Here is a 19,781-nt window from a genome sequence, read left to right on the forward strand (position 1 = left end):
AACTTTCCTTCGTAACTATTTCTTTGGTGTTTGTTGGTGTTACATTCAGTGTCGTGGTACGAGATCTGGTACCTATTCATTGCATTTTGTTTATTACAGTCACGTTAGTTCTTCTGGCAGAGACCCACTTTCCTAGTACGAGCCTTACGAAGCTATACCGTTCTCCAGGGCTTTATATTTTACGAAAAAGTGCAACATGCTATCACCATGGTCTGATAGGTATCTTTCTGAGGAACGAACATAGGCTAAACAGTTTTCCATTCTACCAATGCATCCTACCTTTCAGCTAAACATTTTACTTTTAACAGGGTTTATTGCAACAATTTCTTCATTTCGGTCTAATCTTAACTTTGCAAACATCATTCTAATTCCTACATAGTCTCTTACAACCTGACTACTTCATTAAAAACCGGGGTCTTATGGAAAACAACTAGGAACATAGCAAACTGGGGTGAGGGACTATCGTCTTGCTTTGTGTCATGAGGGCGTTATCTAGGAGAAGGCCACAGTTCAGTTGGTAAGCGTTTCAGTGATATTTCTCGAATTTCTAAAACTCTGTAGCTTGCTCATTAACAAATCATTTCTAGGAACAACGGCCGGCCTGTGTTAGTTGTAAATCGACCCATCTCTTACAACCGGGGGTGAGGGACAGTTTTTAAACTATCGTCCGGGGCAGCTGATACAAAACTGGGGGCGTTCTGGGAAGATGGGGATGTTTCGATCACCTTTACTGTTTGGGTATTGAGACAATTCGGGACGGGGAAGGTCGTGTTACCTGAGGCATTTTTATCATAAAAGCCACTGACATGTAGTTCCCTTATTACGGGTCAGATTAGGGAACCTCAGTCGTCTTACCTGTCCTTTCCCCTTTGGCCAATCCTAAGTTTCATCAATATTTAGCAGAAAGGAGAGGTAGTAACATGGCATCAAGGTGATTTTATTTAAGACAAATTTGTGCAAATACTTGCGGTATTTGGAGCCAATTGGGTGGTGTACCAGGGGTGGCGGTTTGCCAATTAGGTGCTAGTCGTTCAGAAGAGTGAGAGTGTGGAGGAGAGAGAGAGAGAGAGAGAGAGAGAGAGAGAGAGAGAGAGAGAGAGAGAGAGAGAGAGATGTGCAACAATAGGCTAAATAGTACACGTGCGACATGGGGAGTGGCCGTGTATTAAGATAGGCTATTCAGCGCATTACACAACATGAGACATTACGGGTCTGTGTTAGAATTTCAAAAGCATGCAATTTGGGACGGACGAGCATTAGGCCGGGTACAGGGGACATGCATTGAGTAAAAGGCACCATTGTGTCGCACTTCTCGCACTCTCGGTCCTTTGACAAGTTAAGTCAACGCCTCAGTCGCATAAAAACATTTTCTCATAGTTTCAGACGTACGTGACATGTGCTCATTCATGCAACGCGGATTAGGGGTGATCGTGTTTCATCATATCATACAACTTATTGGCTCTTTCGTTACAAGAGTAGTTTGTGGGTGTCCTTAGGCGCCACCTTGCAGCGCTAGTCCGTTTCATGTATCAGACATGGCGAGGCTACAGATCTTCACCATACCTCAGTCGTGATTCCAATGTAACCTGTAGAGGGAGGAAAAGAGGGGAAGGGAGGGGGACAACATTCGAGCATATCAAATGCATGGGCACGAAAGTCCTTTACTTACCACATACTCGTCTTATCTCCTCGGGATAGAATCCCTGGGGTCTTGGTTTCTGAAGCCAGGGGGGCAGTGTCGCAAGGATGACGAGCGATAGGTTGCTCACGAGGGAGACGGTCCGAGTGTGGCATTATAGGCCGTGTGTAGGGAAACGTTAAAAATCAGAGGTGCTTAGTGCGAGGTATCTAGTTGGTAGATGTATCTAGCTATCGTGGTCCTTAAATCTTTTCCAACGCTGTGATGTTCTAAGGCATATCGGCTCTTCGGCCAACCCTGTTCCCTAGTACCTTTGAGTACCATACCTTTATAACATTCTATCATTTACACCACTTCATTTTACCCGTCCTCAGAAGTCGAGGTCCTTCTCCATGCATTAGTTCCTGAGCCAGTCGCATATTCGGGGGCAGAATATCGTGCCTTAGATCCGATCCTCAATCCGTGGCTGAGCAACCGTCTTCTAATAACCTTAAAAAGAGAACAAAGCAGAGCGCACAGAAAAACTCTCCCGCTGATCCCACATTTTTACAAAAAGCATGCAATACCTGTTCATAGTTTGGAAAACCTTTATTTGCACAATCGTTCAGCGTAGATATGAGGGTGCAATCGTATTTGGCCGGACACGGCGATGGTTGAAGCGCATACAGTAGGGGGGCTGTTTTGCAGCATTAAAAACATTTTAAAAAGGGTTTATTCATTCATTTGCAGGAAACTAAAAACGTCTATCAATAGTTGAGGGATCAAGGGGCATTCATTTCATAATTGGAAGCACAGTCGGACTAGTTGCAACCAAATTTCCTATATGCATACCGTGGGCGTGTGTCATAAGCGAGGTTATGTATCGGTTACAATAATATCATAATAAATCGTACATTGAAACCAACATTTTTAACGGGATCCTTTTTACATGTTCGTCAAGTGAACCCTCCCTCTTTTTCGTCAAGTGTACAAAGGATCATATACATATCTCAGAACATCGAGTCTTATTAGCTAAAAACACCACGAGGTGTTCGTAAGTTCTTATTGACACCGGCGCCATTGTGGGTGGGGCCGGGTTAGTCCGGAAGTAGCATCAGGGACAAAATGTTTCCCACAACCGGCGGTTGGACCAGAGTCCTTTTCGGCAGTCCAAAAACTCGTGCTAACAGAAGGGGTGGCTATGTCGTGGTTATTTCGTTAGCGATCAAGGCGTTTGTTCCTCATCGGAAGCCTGCAGGGCCGAGGGCTCCGGGGACTTTTGTAGAATCTTCAAGGCTGTGGGGATGCTGTCGGAGGTGGGGGCTCGTGCCCCGGTGGGCAAGCGTCCGAGTTACACTGCTGGTCAAAGTTACTTTAGCGGCCTAGACCCGCCTTCCAGGGGGCCCGGATGCCATTTTGAGGCCCCGCAGCAGCCGCCCTTCGTTGAGTCTGCAAGAGTGGAAAAGACCTTTTGGGGTGGAAAAATGGAACACCGTGCCGTAGGAGCAGGACATTCGGTTAGGGTGCAGCTGTGGCGCCCCCACCTGGGGGGGCGAGGGAGACTCGTTCGCGCCGCCTCCCTCTCCCAGTGCACCCCACGCCGCCCCTTCTCACGGGCATACATGATGGCCACCCCACATCCCGTGCTCCACAGGTACACTTGAGGGCCATCGTATGTCTTGTGCTGCGCAAGTATGGTCGCCGGCATCCTATGTCCTGTGCTGCGGAAGTATGTCCGCCGCCGTTGCATGTCCTGTGCTGCGGAAGTATGGCCGCCGCCGTTGCATGTCCTGTGCTGCGGAAGTATGGCCGCCGCCCGGCTGGAGGATTTTGGCACCGGGCCGGGGCTGGGAAACCTCCTATCCGGGGAGGTGGGAGAGGCTCGTCCGCGCCGCCTCTCCCTCCCAGCCCACCCTGTACCAATTCTTCAGCGGAGGTATTTGTGATGGCCGGACCAGGAGATACGAGGGAGGGGGTCATCTGCATCCTCCCCCTCCCTACTCGTGGCCCAGGGGACGCCACCCCAGGAAGGAGAGGATGGGAAGGCCATTTCATGCCGGGCCCGTGGTGCCTCCTGGACATCCCGCCGGCGATCTTTCGATCGATGGCTGTCAGCGGGCCCCGCCCCACACGTGCCGTGTGCTTCACCTTCCGGATGGCCGTGACCGGTGAACTGCGGCATTTCGGGAACTTCCGGAGTGGGGGTAGGTATTTTGTTTGGACAGGCATGTCTGGGTAATGGGGGGTTGTCTATGTAGGCCTGTAATTGCTCCTTTTTTTCACAGAGTGGGGGGGCAGCAGAGAGTAATCAGTCCCATTGTACTCAAAGTTTGAGTTCATTAATGGAATGTATACTAATCTGTCCGAGACTACTCTGTGTATTGTTTCTGTATGTTATCCGAAAAGGGTGGCTTTTTGTGTTAGGGAACAGTAGCGGTAGTACTGGGTTCGTCACCGGGTAACTTAGAGCTAGACAGGGTTTCCCGTCTTAGCGTTGTTCGATCTATGAGGACTCAAACATGTCGCTGAAATCGGTCTGGCGAAATCTGTGCCATCGGGCATAATCAAACGTGGTGGTTCTATCTGGCCTGTCCGTGTCAGTCTGATTCATCTTTGTCTCACGCCTTTTCCCTTTCTGCCGGCCTGTTATTTCTGTCGGCCCTCTGCTCTTACCCTCGTTCAGTAGAGTCGGGCATTGGGCTTTCCAGTGCCCGGAATATTTACAAAAAGCACATTGGTTTTGCCCTAAGTCTGGTCGTCCTGTGCGTAGTGTCGGGGGATTACTTTCGGGTCGTTGTGTCTGGGGTTGTCCTGTCGGTATATTCCTTTACACCGTTCCCTTCCTGCGTTTACTCCTTGGAACCGTGTTGCCGCTAATCCTTCCTTTTGCCTACCAGATGCTTGGAAGGTTGTCTGTCGCGTTTCTTTACCTACTCTGACTTCGTCTCTTTTCTTTCGTTGCATTGCTTCTTTGCGCCACATACCGAGACTGTCGAGCATGATAGGTGTTGTCTTACTACTACAAAGGGCTATTTCTAACGTTTCTATTTTATCAAGATCGAAGGATCCTATCAGTGGCCACTGTTTCTCTTGATTTTCTTTGGTATACTTGTGCCACAGCTTACTATAGGCTATGGTAACTAATCCATACTTTGTGAACATGTCTTTATTAGGGGTGCCTTCCAGCGGAGCTAGATGGTCCACCTCTAATAAACGGTCCGGGCTGAACCAACTACCAATCAGTGGGGAGAAGACAGACATGACGGCTCGCAACGAGGACAAAAGTCAGCACTGCCTATCTTATCACTGCGTGCAAAGACTAGACAGAATATTTCTATTCTACGTTGTTTGCAGGCAGTGAATACCTCATGAACCAAAACAGTCAATAAACAATCAGTGGGGAGAATAAGTAGGCCCGCAAAAGGTCTGCGTCCTCTACCCTTTCACTATCTGCAAAGAGGAACCTGTTCTTTCCTGTTTGCAGACAGAGAATCTCCAGAAAACAATCCACGAACAGTAGTTCGGGGTCAAAAACAATTAATCAGTGTGGGTTCAAACAATCAATCAGTGGGGGAGAAAGATAGGCACGCTGGCTGCGTTACCTATCATTCACTGTTTGCAAAGAGAGAGCCTGTTGTTTCTCCGTTTGCAGACAGCGAATCTCCAAATAAATCAACAAAGAGTAATACTAGTATTTTCTAAACAAAACAATCATTTCGCAATTCGTCGTGTTTACACGACCTTACCCGGACCGTATGGACAGTTTCTTGTCTTCCGAATCCAGCGCCCGATCGTCCTCTTTTCCTCGTATTCTTCGCGGCACTCCTGATGGTTCCCAGTCAGGACCGTAGATCACTCGAGAGAGGTCTGTTCGGAACCAGTGAAGTTCGGATGATCGGCTGCCAGACGAGGGTCTATTGGGCAAGAGCTCTCCCGATCGTTGCAGTCGTTCACTCTGTCGTCAGGACCTCTCCCACTGGATCCACGTGTCGCTGATGGGCCCCACGCTTGGGACGCCAATTGTAAAAAAAGGGTCAAGGCCAACCAATATTTGCCCGGCGGTATCGCCTCTTTAACCCACAAAATATTAATCAATGAAGAGGCAGGCGCTGGAGACTGGAAGGCAGGAAACAAGGTTTATTCTCTCCGGAGGAGAACACATCAGTTCGGACAGCCAGTATCGTCACGAGGTGCTCTAACTGCATCTCTGAGGCCTGGCCTCTTATACACAAGTTTATGATCTTTATTGCAGGTAACACAGTCTTGCAATGCTTTGAAGTATGAAAGGACATCCTCGGAATCCCCCCTTCAGGCCCGTTCCCACACACATTTACAGTTGAAGTCCCCACCCCGGTCACAATAGGTAATGATTATCGCGCAGCTGGACATTCCGCCGATTCACGGAATGTGTGGGGTGGATCGGATCTCATAGGGTGGGGGCTTTGATCAATTCGAGGGTCCTTTAATGGGGGAAGCTTCCTACTGTACGGGGAGGGTGGGCAATAAACAATATCCGCAGGGCCAGGTGGCGGCCTGGGAACGAGGAAGACAAACGGGCACACAGGAAAAAGGGGTTTGTATCAAAGGACCTGGGACCATGAAAGGAATGAAGGGAGGTGTCGCGCTGGGAACAGGATGGGATTCTGAGGCAGGGCTGCGCTGAAGAGGGGTTTATGACCCAGGGCATGTGAGAGCGGGGGTGGCCAGTGAGTGGGGGTCAGTGGCATGCGGAGGGTGGTTCTGATCGAGGCACCTAAAATGGCGGGTGCGCACGACAAAAAGTGTGGCATCAGGGGAAAAAGGCAAGATGGCGCAGATAATGTTTACCAAACCGTACTAATTTTCCACACTATTGTGAAAGACTTTAAAGCTGAGTTTAGAAATGACGTTGTAGCCCTTGAAGAGAGTCAAACGTACATTTTTCAGTCTTGTGTTTGAAAATATATATTTTTTAAAAGCATACCTAGTATACATACAGAGGGGTGTATTGGCTCAGTGAACTTCACACATTGGTTTGATAAACATTCATTACGTTTTGGTTCCACCCACCACAGCACACAGCATGGTGACCGGGTCTGCCCTCTTCAGTCATTGGCTCGCTTCACTTTGATTGACTGCCTTTATCTTCTGCACAATGTGTGCATCAGCCTCCAAAGTAGTTCCTTTCACTCAGGAAGTTCAAATCACAAGCGCTGGTCAGTGGGCGTCGCCAGGACTTTGAGTAATGACGTGAGTTACTAGATTTCTGCAGTGAGCTGAACCAGTTTGCAATCTTCTTGTAGAAAAAGAAGAAACATCTCTTTCGTACTATCTTTTAAAACCACATTCAGTTCCTGAAAGTACAGCCCTCAGCTTGACACCTACATTGCTGTGCTGAGTTTTGCAGTTTATATGCAAAAAACACAAAGCGTATCCTTCAGCCGATTTCATTTTCAATCAGATTCAGCGCCTTCTCGTCAATGTGTGCTGCTAACCACGAACATGGCTTTCATTGCTGACGGGTCTATTACGGCTATCAATTGGCACAATTTATGGCCACATGCATCATTGTTGGTATTTGCGATTCCTAAATTGCGAAAATTAAGGAATCGCAATTTAGAAATCGCAAATACCTATGCATTAAAAATTCGCATTTTTTACTGCGATTTCTTATTTTTCCTTATTTGCGATTCCCGATTTTGCCAAATCGCAAATAAGGAATCTCTTTACATTGATTCCTATGGGCCTATGGGCCTAGAGGCCCATAGGAATCAATGGGAAGGCATTCTCATTTTGCGATTCGCAATTCAGGAATCGCAAAATGAGAATGCAATTTCTAGGGTGCAGGGGGGCACCCCTGAAATGTAACATACAGTCCAAGGGCATGTGTGAGTGTAAAATGAAAGTTTTAAAAATGCACTTTTGTGCATTTTTGAAACTTTTCTAAAACTAACATGAAGGTTGACTTCATGTTAATTTAACACAAGTTCCCTTTCAGAGTTTTGCATTTCAGAGCTTAGAAAGCATCGTCTCATGCTCCACGCCAGGCACTGTGCAGGGCCCTGCACGTTACATACATGTATAATATGATTGGTGGCCATTCCACTATGAAGTGCATGCACTCCCTGCCTTTTCTGACAGCTGCTTCCCTTCCCTGAAATATATATCACTTTAGTCCTCGGTAATCTGTGTCCTCACCAGCTGTGAAAGTAAACAGCAGAACCAAGGAGAATTGGAGTATGATCGTCTCTGGAAATGTGACACCATTTAAGGTTACTTTCAGTCTTTGATTGCATGGCTGAAAAGTGCTTGACACTTACAGCTATCTAGCAATTCCAGAGTTCGATTCCCACTCTAGCCTGTGCTTTTTCATTACAAGTTACAACCATTGATGAGTGCAATTGTTTCTTTAACAGCTGTGAATACACTTGACAGAAACATGCTATTAAGTGCAAAGTACTAAAATCTAAAAGTTCACAGTGCCCCTGGCCAGCCAATTCAAAAGCAATGATTTTGCTGTGGATTGGAACATTCTTTAACCATTATAGCAACTCTGCCAACTCAGTAGAAAGAACACTAGGAGAGAGAAAATGTGCTCTTGTACCCAAATTGTGACTTTTGAAAGTTTAAGGTTAAGGCAGCACATGGTCAACCTGTGATCCTGAGCACTGCTATGTTATTTCATTTTCCACTTTTGAGTAACCCTACACAGAGTTGACCTAATATCTTTACTCATGTCATCCCACTGTTATTTATGTATATCCTTACATATTATTGCATGTTTGTGGTATAGCACATCTTAGTCGCTAAGGCAAAGGAGGTGTTGGCTAAGAGTTGTAAATGGTTGTGCATTTGTAGGTGAGCATGTGTGGATATGTGTGCTTCAGTGTATGCGAGCAATTTGTGAGACCTGCACGAGATGGCTACATACACTACTACACTGGGGCTGCACTTCATCTTTTTTCTTGGGGCTAATATAGTGCCTGTTTACAGTTTACTGCCAGTGATTTTCAACCCAAGCATTGGTGTATGATTGTAATTGTACTTCTTTTTTCTGTGTTGGCTGCTACATCATTTCTACAGAGGCCATCTCACTATGGAGACGCTTGTGAACAAGTAACTCTAGTATGGTTAATTCTATCTCCAGTAGGCACAGTTCTCCCAGCCTTCCCCCTCTTGTTATGTTATGTTATGTTAATAGCCTTTTGTATAGCGCACATACACCCAGGGGCTTCATGGAACGGACTGAACAGAGTGACCCAGATGGACAATGGGTAGAGCCTAGGCTGGGGGGGAAAGCCAGATCTCTTGGATTTGCTCTGCACCTTAGAAATCAAGCAAGTGCTTCAGACTGCATCTGCTTTAATTTTAATGTTCTGGCAACAGCCTGTCAGAAGAATTGCTTTCACTAACTCGTTTAACACACGCACAAACATACATTCACTGCTTTGAGAATTTGCTGCTTCAGTCCCCCACTTACTGTTGCATGCACCCATTGCTGTAGCCAGTCACTCCCTACTACTGTCTGCTGTACTTATTCACTTATGTATACTCACTTATTCAGTCATAAGCCTTCTATGCTTTCCGTCCTGGAGTCTATCATAGCTGCACACTCACTCTTTTTTGTACATGCACTTCTACTTTCTTAGCTCATTCACTCTTGCACACTCATTCTTCCTATACTTAAGCATACTTAGGCATAAACTATCCCTCACATTCACGCCTGAGAAACCACACATTCATTCCCTTGCTTACTCATTCTCTGCTGCACTCATTCACTCCTGTACATTCATTTATTCTTTCCTGTATTTACTCATTCACTGCTGCACTCATTCACTGCTATACTCATTCACTCATAAACACTTAAGCATTCATTCCTGACCTGACTGTGTATTTATTCACTCAGCCATTCCTGTACTCATTTACTGCTCACTTCTTCCTTCCTGTGGCAACTCATTTACTGTTGTACTCACCCATGCATGCTCATTAATTTTGAACGTATTCACTCATTCACCACTCCCCACTGCACCATGAATTACTGTTGTTCTCGTCCACTTTTGTTCACTCAATCCTTTTTGCCCTCATTCATTCACTGTTGTTCATTCATGTAGGCTCCTGTATTCCTTCCTGCAGATATCCATTTACTTTTGTTTAGTCATAGTCATGTAAGCACACTTCTCTCTTCCTGCGCTAGCTTATTCAATGCAGTACTCAATCACTCCTGTATAAGTATTCATGCAGATTCTACCACTTCACTGACTTACTCTCGCATATCTATTCCTGTACTCAGAGCTGCACTGCAATAAGAGCACGGATGAATGAAGGACAAAAATGAGACTGCACATTAATCCATACATGCACTCATTTACCCATTCATTCGTCCACTCTTTAACACATTTGCTCAACCACTGATTTTGCAAATAATATATATATTATTGGAGCAAAGACTGCACACTTTTAAGTATGCTAAAAATATTACTTCATGTTAAAGACAACTTAGAAATTTACTAAAAATAGAAGGTTAAAGTGACTTTTTATTGTTAGTTGAAAATATCAGTTAACGCCTAACATTTTAAACTAAAAAAAAATCTGAAATTCATGAATTATAGTTACTGAAATAACTATATTATGCACCCTCCCTATGAAAGTAATTTGAGTTGTTGATAGGTTAATCAATTATTTGGATTGAGTAGGACAGCAGAGGGATAGAAGAGGGAAAAAGGTTTGCATTTATATAGCGCTTGTCACCCCTGATGGGGTTTTGAAACGCTTTTTAGGCGAGGAGCACGCTACTCTGGAATCCATAAAAGATTAGTGTTGAATTAGTATAGTGAGATATGAAAGTTATTTGAGTGCTAGATGGGTTAGTCCGTTATTTGGATTCAGAAGGATAGCAGAGGGATAGAAGAGGGGAAAAGGTTTGCAGTTATATACCGCTTGTTACCCCTGATGGGTTGTTGAAGTGCTTTCTCGCCGAGTAGCACGCTACTCTGGGACCCATAGAGGATTAGTGGTGAATTAGTTAAGTGAAATATGAAATTTGACAAGTGGACATGTCAGTCTCTTATTTTGATTGAAATGATAGTGTAGGGATAGAAGAGTGAAGGATTAAGATTTTTTATTGTATTGAATTTTTTTTGTTTTGGAGATCTTTGCAGTAGCAGGAGGCTTGAGATGAGTAAAAAGTTCTGTGGAGGGGAAGAGTCAGAGGGAAGAGTTTAGAAAGGCTTGTTTTGGAGGATCGGTATAGTAAAAGAGGTGTCAAATAATGCTAGGATATATATCTTTCCATCTTTGTCCTTATAAGAAGATGCACTCCCCATCAGGTTTTTGATATTTTGTCAAAAACCTGCAATTACACCTGCGATACTTTCTCTTGCCCAAAACATTTCGGACAGCCAATGTCCAATGTGTAGTCCTTATAGTATTTTTCTCTCCAGTGGGTATATGTAATGCCCCAATTCATTAATTATTGTCATTCCTTGCCCTTCAGGCTGCTGCATACGTGATTCGCATAGTTTATAGTGCTTGAATCTGCTGTTCCGTTCTTGGTTTCGACAGACCATGAACCGCTTTTCACTCTACGCTATTGTTCAATCTCATGGTGAGATCTTATTGGCTGCCAACATTTCAACCAGGAAGTGTTGGCAGCCATTTTGGGACTCGGGACTCAGCCCAAGTCCCAAGAAAAAACATAATGGGAAAATAAAAATATCATAATTTTTATATTTGCTCTCCCTCCTCGCTGGTTCAATATGTCATGAAGGGCAACATGTGGGCCCTGGGCATAGAAAAGGCGGCTTGGTATGAGAAGTAGCGGTGCGAATTGAAATGTGAGGTGGATGCTTAAAACTTTCTCCGATAGATTGCTCCATGATGAAGCAGTATGAGGAGGGGGAGTTCTGAAGAGAGCTGTTTAGTTTCAGCTTAAATTCTTGATTTTGGGTAAATCACTTAATCTCACCGATCCTACAACAATGACTGTGTCCTTGTGTAAAGTAACTGGTGCTAATGTATAGCGCTCCAATACCTTCTGGCGTTTGTTTCTGCTATATAAAACAGCATTAAAAAAAAGTAACTGATGCTAAAGAAAATCCCTCCAATACCTTCAGGTGGTTTTGGTGCTACATAATACTGCACAAAATTTGGCTTTTTATAATTTGATGTAAATCTGTTTAGCAGTTTTGGAGTAATTAATGAAAAAAGATTAATGTATATCTAGTGATGTGAAGGGTCTGTTGATACGACAGATCTCAAACTGAAATCTTATTGGCTGCCACCACTTCAAACAGGAAGTGGTGGCAGCCATTTTAGGACTCAGGACTCAGCCTCAGTTCTAGGAAAACGTGCAAAAAAAGACACAAGGAGTCAGGGTAGTAGTGCACTGGCCCCCTAGGCCTAGTTTTGGGGTCCAAGAGGGGCCACGGCTGCTACCAAAAAAAAGTGTTCCAATACCTTCGGGTAGTGTTAGCGCTATACACATTTTAACAAAAAAACAACTGGTGCTAATGTAAAGCACTCCAATACCTTCAGGTATTAATGGTGATTTATAAAACTGCACAAATAAAATGAGAAAAAAAGCACAGTTAGGGAAGAGGGGGTTTGTGCAAAGGAGTTCATCTGGGCAAGCAACGAAAAACAATCCAGCTATAGTAGGGCCCTTGCTTCACCTCCTGTTGAAGGGCAGGATTTGCTTTATGGCAGGCATGGAGGGAGGGATGGTCTCGGCTGCAGCTCCAGCCTTGTACAGTGCCCCTGCTACTGCTAATGAGTGCGAGGCACTGAGGTGGTTGTATTGGTGGTGGTGGGATTGGTATTGGCGGTGGTGTATTGTGTCGGTGGTATTGGTGGTGGTGGTATTGATGATGGTGGTATTGGTGGTGCTGGTATTGGTGGTATTGGTGGTGGTGGTATTGGTGGTGGCATTGGCGATGGTGCTGGTATTGGTGGTGGCAGTATTGGAATTGGTGGTATTGGTATAGGTGGTGGTGGTACTGGTATTAGTGTTGGTGGTATTGGTGGTGGCGGTATTGGTAATGGTGGTGATGGGATTGCTGGTGGTGGTGGTGGAGGTATGGTGGTGGGGTATTGGTGGGGGTGGTATTGGCAGGTGGTGATATTGGTGATGGTGGTGGTATTGGTGGTGGTGGAATTGGTGGAGATGGTATTTGTGGTGGTATTGGTATTAGTGGTGGTATTGGTATTGGTACTGGTGGTGGTGGTATTGGTTATGGTGGTGGTGGTTTTGGTATTGGTGATGGCGGTGGTATTAGTGTTGGTGGTATAGGTGGTATTTGGTGGTGGTGGTGGAATTGATGGTGGTGGTATTGGTGGAGGTGGTATTGGTTTGTGGTGGTATTGGTGGTGGTGGTGGTATTGGTGTTGGTATTGACAGTTATAGTATTGGTGGTGGTATTGGTGGTGTTGATGGTAGTATTGGTGATGGTATTGGTGGTGGTGGTGGTATTGGTGGTGATGGTGGTATTGGTGGTGATGGTGGTCTTGGTGGTGGTATTGGTGGTTGTGGTATTGGTATTGGTGGTGGTGGAATTGGTGGTGGTATTGGTAGTGATGGTATTGGTGGTGGCAGTGGTTTTGGTGGTGGTGGTATTGGCAATGGCAGTGGTATTGGTTGTATCGGTGGTGTTGGTGGTATTGGTGGCGGTGGTATTGGTGGTGGTGGTATTGATGGTAGTGGTGGTATTGGTGGTGGTATTGGAATTGGTGCTGCCATTGGTTTTGGTGGTGGTAGTATTGGATGGGTGGTATTGGTGGTGGTGATATCAGTGATGGTGTTGGTGTTGGCATTGGAGGTGGTATTGGTGGTGGTATTGGTGGTGGTATTAGTAGTGGTGGTATTTGTGGTGGTGGTTCTGGTTGTGGTATTGGTATTGGGGTGGTATTGGATTGGTGGAGGTGGTATTGGCGGTGGTGGTATTGGCGGTGGTATGGTGGGTTATCGGTGGTGGTGGTATTGGGGGTTTATTGGTGGGGTGAAATTGGTGGTGGTAATGGTATTGGTGGTGGCATTGGTATTGGTGGTATTGGATGGGTGGTATTGGTAGTGGTGTTGGTGTTGGCATTGGTGGTCGTATTGGTGGTGTATTAATGGCGGTGGTATTGGTGGTGGTGGTTCTGGTGGTGATATTGGTATTGGGGTTGGTGGTAAAAACTGTAGTGGTGGTATTGGTGATGGTGGCGGTGTTGGTGGTGGTGTTGATGGTGGTATTGGTGGTGGTGGTATTAGTCATGGTTGTATTGGTGGTGGTGGTTTCAGTGATGGTGGTGATAGTGGTATTGGTGGTGTGGTAGTATTGGTGGTGCTATTGGTATTGGTGGTGGTGGTATTGGTGGTGGTGGTGTTGGTGGTGGTATTGGTGGTGGTGGTGGTGGTATTGGTCGTGGTGGTATTAGTGGTATTGGTGGTGGTATTGGTGGTGGTATTGGTGGTGGTGGTATTAGTCATGGTTGTATTGGTGGTGGTGGTTTCAGTGATGGTGGTGATAGTGGTATTGGTGGTGTGGTGGTATTGGTGGTGCTATTGGTATTGGTGGTGGTGGTATTGGTGGTGGTGGTGTTGGTGGTGGTGGTGGTATTGGTGGTGGTGGTGGTGGTGGTATTGGTCGTGGTGGTATTAGTGGTATTGGTGGTGGTATTGGTATTGGTGGTGGTGCTGGTATTGGTGGTGTTGGTGATGGAGGTATTGGTGGTGGTGGTATTGGCGGTGGTTGTATTGGTGAAATTGCTGTTGGTGGTGGTATTGGTGGTAATATTGGTGGTGGAGGTGGTATTGGTGGTGGTATTGTGGTGGTGGTATTGGTGGTGGTGTTGGTGGTTGTAGTGGTGGTGGATGTGGTGGTATTGATGGTGGTGGTATTGGTGGTGGTATTGGTGCTAGTGGTATTGGTTGTGGTTTTGGTGGTGGTGGTATTGGCAATGACGGTGGTATTGGTTGTATTGGTGGTGTCATTGGTGGTGGTGGTGTCATTGGTGTTGGTGGTATTGACTGAAGTGGAGGTATTGGTGGGGGTATTAGTTGTGGTGGTGGTGGTATCGGTGGTGGTATTGGTGGTGGTGGTGGTGGTATTGGTGGCGGTGGTGGTGTTTTTAATAAAACAGGCTTTTAAAAACAACCCATCAGGTGGCTTTACTACAGATAACTTGTAACACAGATGTGCTGTTGTCAGCTTCAGACCATTAGCACAGGATTATGTGCTACCTGGATTCACATGACATAATTTGCTAATCATTTCTAAATCCATTTTACTCGGGGGGTTGAAACAGACACAAGATAAAGCTGGATTAAAGCTATTGAAAGTGGGCACCTATGTTATGGGGGTAGACGTGCTGCTTGAAAAAAAACTAGCGGTTTCAGCTGAAGCAGCGCCTGCAGTAAGTGAAACTCAATAAAGTAAATAGTACTTACAGACTAAATAACAAGTCCCATGTAACAACCGAAGTAAAATGGCCAGTCACCATGGGAGGGCACAGATGAAGACAAGGCAGTACTAAGAAGGGTTGAATAAGCCTACTAAAGAATCCGAAGGCAGCATTTACGAAAGACAATGACATAAGCCAATGAAAAATATGGGAGGAGAGTGGGTGCGACTTGTCTCCCATACTCTTCTATAGCAGGGATGTTATATTAAGGTTCAGATTTTACACACACAAAAGCATAAACGTTTTGCAGTTGTAGTTATGTTTATCTGAAACAACAATAACGTATGCCCTAAGGTAACTATACCTCGTGCTCTTGCAATGCACGGCTAATTACCCCACATATTTAATCAGTCCTGACTTCTTCTATGACATTATTGATAATATCACTGCAACATTTGCAATAAAATTAATGATGAGAAATCTGTGCATGGCGGGGGCACAGAATCAACATCATATCCTATGCTAAAGACACCCAGCTCATCTCTTCCTTGACAGACAGCACTAACAACACAAGAGCCAACTTCACCAACTGGATGTGGCCATGGTAGCCGAATGGATAAGAACCAACTGCCTGAAACTTTACTCTAACAAATCAAAAGTACCATTCTTTGGAAACGAGACCTCACCAAAGGACTTAACCTAGTGACCAACCAATCTAGAGCCAATGCCAACACCAACCATCCATGCCAGAAACCTGGGAATCACCCAGGACAATAAGCTCAACATGATGGCACAAGTCACTGCAGTAAGCACTGCCTGCTGCAGGATCATAAACATGCTCCAAAAGGTCTTCGAATGGCTACCAAAGTACAGCAGCCTAACCATCATGCAAGCCCTCAGCAGTAGCAGACTCGACTATCGCAGTGCACTTTGTGCCGAAATCTCCAGACAGCTCACTCAGAGACACTAGACCATTAATTCTCCCATGCCTTGCACATATCTCATACCTCCTCAGAGAGCTCCACTGGCTCCCCATTCACAAATATAGTCAGTTAATACTCCTCACACACAAAGCTTTGCACAACACCAGATATGAATACCTGAATGGCTGAATAAATTCCACCAGCAAGCTGGATACCTATGCTCAGCCTCACCCTAAATTGCCCACAACCCCAGCATTTGCAAAAGCACAGCAGGAGGGTGTGCAACCAAAACTTGGAATGAACTCCAACAGCACATAATTGCCTCCTTTTCACTTCTTGAGTTCTGCAAGAATCTAAAGTCCTGGCTATCCGAATAACTATATTATACACCCTCGCTATGAAAGTAATTTGAGTTGTTGATAGGTTAATCAATTATTTGGATTGAGTAGGACAGCAGAGGGATAGAAGAGGGAAAAAGGTTTGCATTTATATAGCGCTTGTCACCCCTGATGGGGTTCTGAAACGCTTTTTAGGCGAGGAGCACGCTACTCTGGAATCCATAAAGGATTAGTGTTGAATTAGTATAGTGAGATATGAAAGTTATTTGAGTGCTAGATGGGTTAGTCCGTTATTTGGATTCAGAAGGATAGCGGAGGGATAGAAGAGGGGAAAAGGTTTGCATTTATATACCGCTTGTTACCCCTGATGGGTTGTTGAAGTGCTTTCTCGCCGAGTAGCACACTACTCTGGGACCCATAGAGGATTAGTGGTGAATTAGTTAAGTGAAATATGAAATTTGACAAGTGGACATGTCAGTCTGTTATTTTGATTGAAATGATAGTGTAGGGATAGAAGAGTGAAGGATTTAGATTTTTTATTGTATTGTATTTTTTTTGTTTTGGAGATCTTTGCAGTAGCAGGAGGCTTGAGATGAGTAAAAAGTTCTGTGGAGGGGAAGAGTCAGAGGGAAGAGTTTAGAAAGGCTTGTTTTGGAGGATCGGTATAGTAAAAGAGGTGTCAAATAATGCTAGGATATATATCTTTCCATCATTGTCCTTATAAGAAGATGCACTCCCCATCAGGTTTTTGATATTTTGTCAAAAACCTGCAATTACACCTGCGATACTTTCTCTTGCCCAAAACATTTCGGACAGCCAATGTCCAATGTGTAGTCCTTATAGTATTTTTCCCTCCAGTGGGTATATGTAATGCCCCAATTGATTAATTATTGTCATTCCTTGCCCTTCAGGCTGCTGCATACGTGATTCGCATAGTTTATAGTGCTTGAATCTGCTGTTCCGTTCTTGGTTTCGACAGACCATGAACCGCTTTTCACTCTACGCTATTGTTCAATCTCATGGTGAGATCTTATTGGCTGCCAACATTTCAACCAGGAAGTGTTGGCAGCCATCTTGGGACTCGGGACTCAGCCCAAGTCCCAAGAAAAAACATAATGGGAAAATAAAAATATCATAATTTTTATATTTGCTCTCCCTCCTCGCTGGGTCAATATGTCATGAAGGGCAACATGTGGGCCCTGGGCATAGAAAAGGCGGCTTGGTATGAGAAGTAGCGGTGCGAATTGAAATGTGAGGTGGATGCTTAAAACTTGCTCCAATAGATTGCTCCATGATGAAGCAGTATGAGGAGGGGGAGTTCTGAAGAGAGCTGTTTAGTTTCAGCTTAAATTCTTGATTTCGGGTAAATCACTTAATCTCACCGATCCTACAACAATGACTGTGTCCTTGTGTAAAGTAACTGGTGCTAATGTATAGCGCTCCAATACCTTCTGGCGTTTGTTTCTGCTATATAAAACAGCATTAAAAAAAAGTAACTGATGCTAAAGAAAATCCCTCCAATACCTTCAGGTGGTTTTGGTGCTACATAATACTGCACAAAATTGGGCTTTTTATAATTTGATGTAAATCTGTTTAGCAGTTTTGGAGTTATTAATGAAAAAAGATTAATGTATATCTAGTGATGTGAAGGGTCTGTTGATACGACAGATCTCAAACTGAAATCTTATTGGCTGCCACCACTTCAAACAGGAAGTGGTGGCAGCCATCTTAGGACTCAGGACTCAGCCTCAGTTCTAGGAAAACATGCAAAAAAAGACACAAGGAGTCAGGGTAGTAGTGCACTGGCCCCCTAGGCCTAGTTTTGGGGTCCAAGAGGGGCCACGGCTGCTACCAAAAAAAAGTGTTCCAATACCTTCGGGTAGTGTTAGCGCTATACACATTTTAACAAAAAAACAACTGGTGCTAATGTAAAGCACCCCAATACCTTCAGGTATTAATGGTGATTTATAAAACTGCACAAATAAAATGAGAAAAAAAGCACAGTTAGGGGAAGAGGGGGTTTGTGCAAAGGAGTTCAGCTGGGCAAGCAACGAAAAACAATCCAGCTATAGTAGGGCCCTTGCTTCACCTCCTGTTGAAGGGCAGGATTTGCTTTATGGCAGGCATGGAGGGAGGGATGGTCTCGGCTGCAGCTCCAGCCTTGTACAGTGCCCCTGCTACTGCTAATGAATGCGAGGCACTGAGGTGGTTGTATTGGTGGTGGTGGGATTGGTATTGGCGGTGGTATATTGTGTTGGTGGTATTGGTGGTGGTGGTATTGATGATGGTGGTATTGGTGGTGCTGGTATTGGTGGTATTGGTGGTGGTGGTATTGGTGGTGGCATTGGTGATGGTGCTGGTATTGGTGGTGGCAGTATTGGAATTGGTGGTATTGGTATAGGTGGTGGTGGTACTGGTATTAGTGTTGGTGGTATTGGTGGTGGCGGTATTGGTAATGGTGGTGAAGGGATTGCTGGTGGTGGTGGTGGAGGTATGGTGGTGGGGTATTGGTGGGGGTGGTATTGGCAGGTGGTGATATTGGTGATGGTGGTGGTATTGGTGGTGGTGGTATTGGTGGAGATGGTATTGGTGGTGGTATTGGTATTAGTGGTGGTATTGGTATTGGTACTGGTGGTGGTGGTATTGGTTATGGTGGTGGTGGTTTTGGTATTGGTGATGGCGGTGGTATTAGTGTTGGTGGTGTAGGTGGTATTTGGTGGTGGTGGTGGAATTGATGGTGGTGGTATTGGTGGAGGTGGTATTGGTTTGTGGTGGTATTGGTGGTGGTGGTGGTATTGGTGGTGGTATTGACAGTTATAGTATTGGTGGTGGCATTGGTGGTGTTGATGGTAGTATTGGTGATGGTATTGGTGGTGGTGGTGGTATTGGTGGTGATGGTGGTATTGGTGGTGATGGTGGTCTTGGTGGTGGTATTGGTGGTTGTGGTATTGGTATTGGTGGTGGTGGAATTGGTGGTGGTATTGGTAGTGATGTTATTGGTGGTGGCAGTGGATTTGGTGGTGGTGGTATTGGCAATGGCAGCGGTATTGGTTGTATCGGTGGTGGTGGTGGTATTGGTGGCGGTGGTATTGGTGGTGGTGGTATTGATGGTAGTGGTGGTATTGGTGGTGGTATTGGAATTGGTGCTGCCATTGGTTTTGGTGGTGGTAGTATTGGATGGGTGGTATTGGTGGTGGTGATATCAGTGATGGTGTTGGTGTTGGCATTGGAGGTGGTATTGGTGGTGGTATTGGTGGTGGTATTAGTAGTGGTGGTATTTGTGGTGGTGGTTCTGGTTGTGGTATTGGTATTGGGGTGGTATTGGATTGGTGGTGGTGGTATTGGCGGTGGTATGGTGGGTTATCGGTGGTGGTGGTATTGGGGGTTTATTGGTGGGGTGAAATTGGTGGTGGTAATGGTATTGGTGGTGGCATTGGTATTGGTGGTATTGGATGGGTGGTATTGGTAGTGGTGTTGGTGTTGGCAATGGTGGTCGTATTGGTGGTGTATTAGTGGCGGTGGTATTGGTGGTGGTGTTTCTGG

Source organism: Lissotriton helveticus, chromosome 2_2, assembly GCF_964261635.1.
Source record: "Lissotriton helveticus chromosome 2_2, aLisHel1.1, whole genome shotgun sequence".
Taxonomy (NCBI): Eukaryota; Metazoa; Chordata; class Amphibia; order Caudata; family Salamandridae; genus Lissotriton; species Lissotriton helveticus.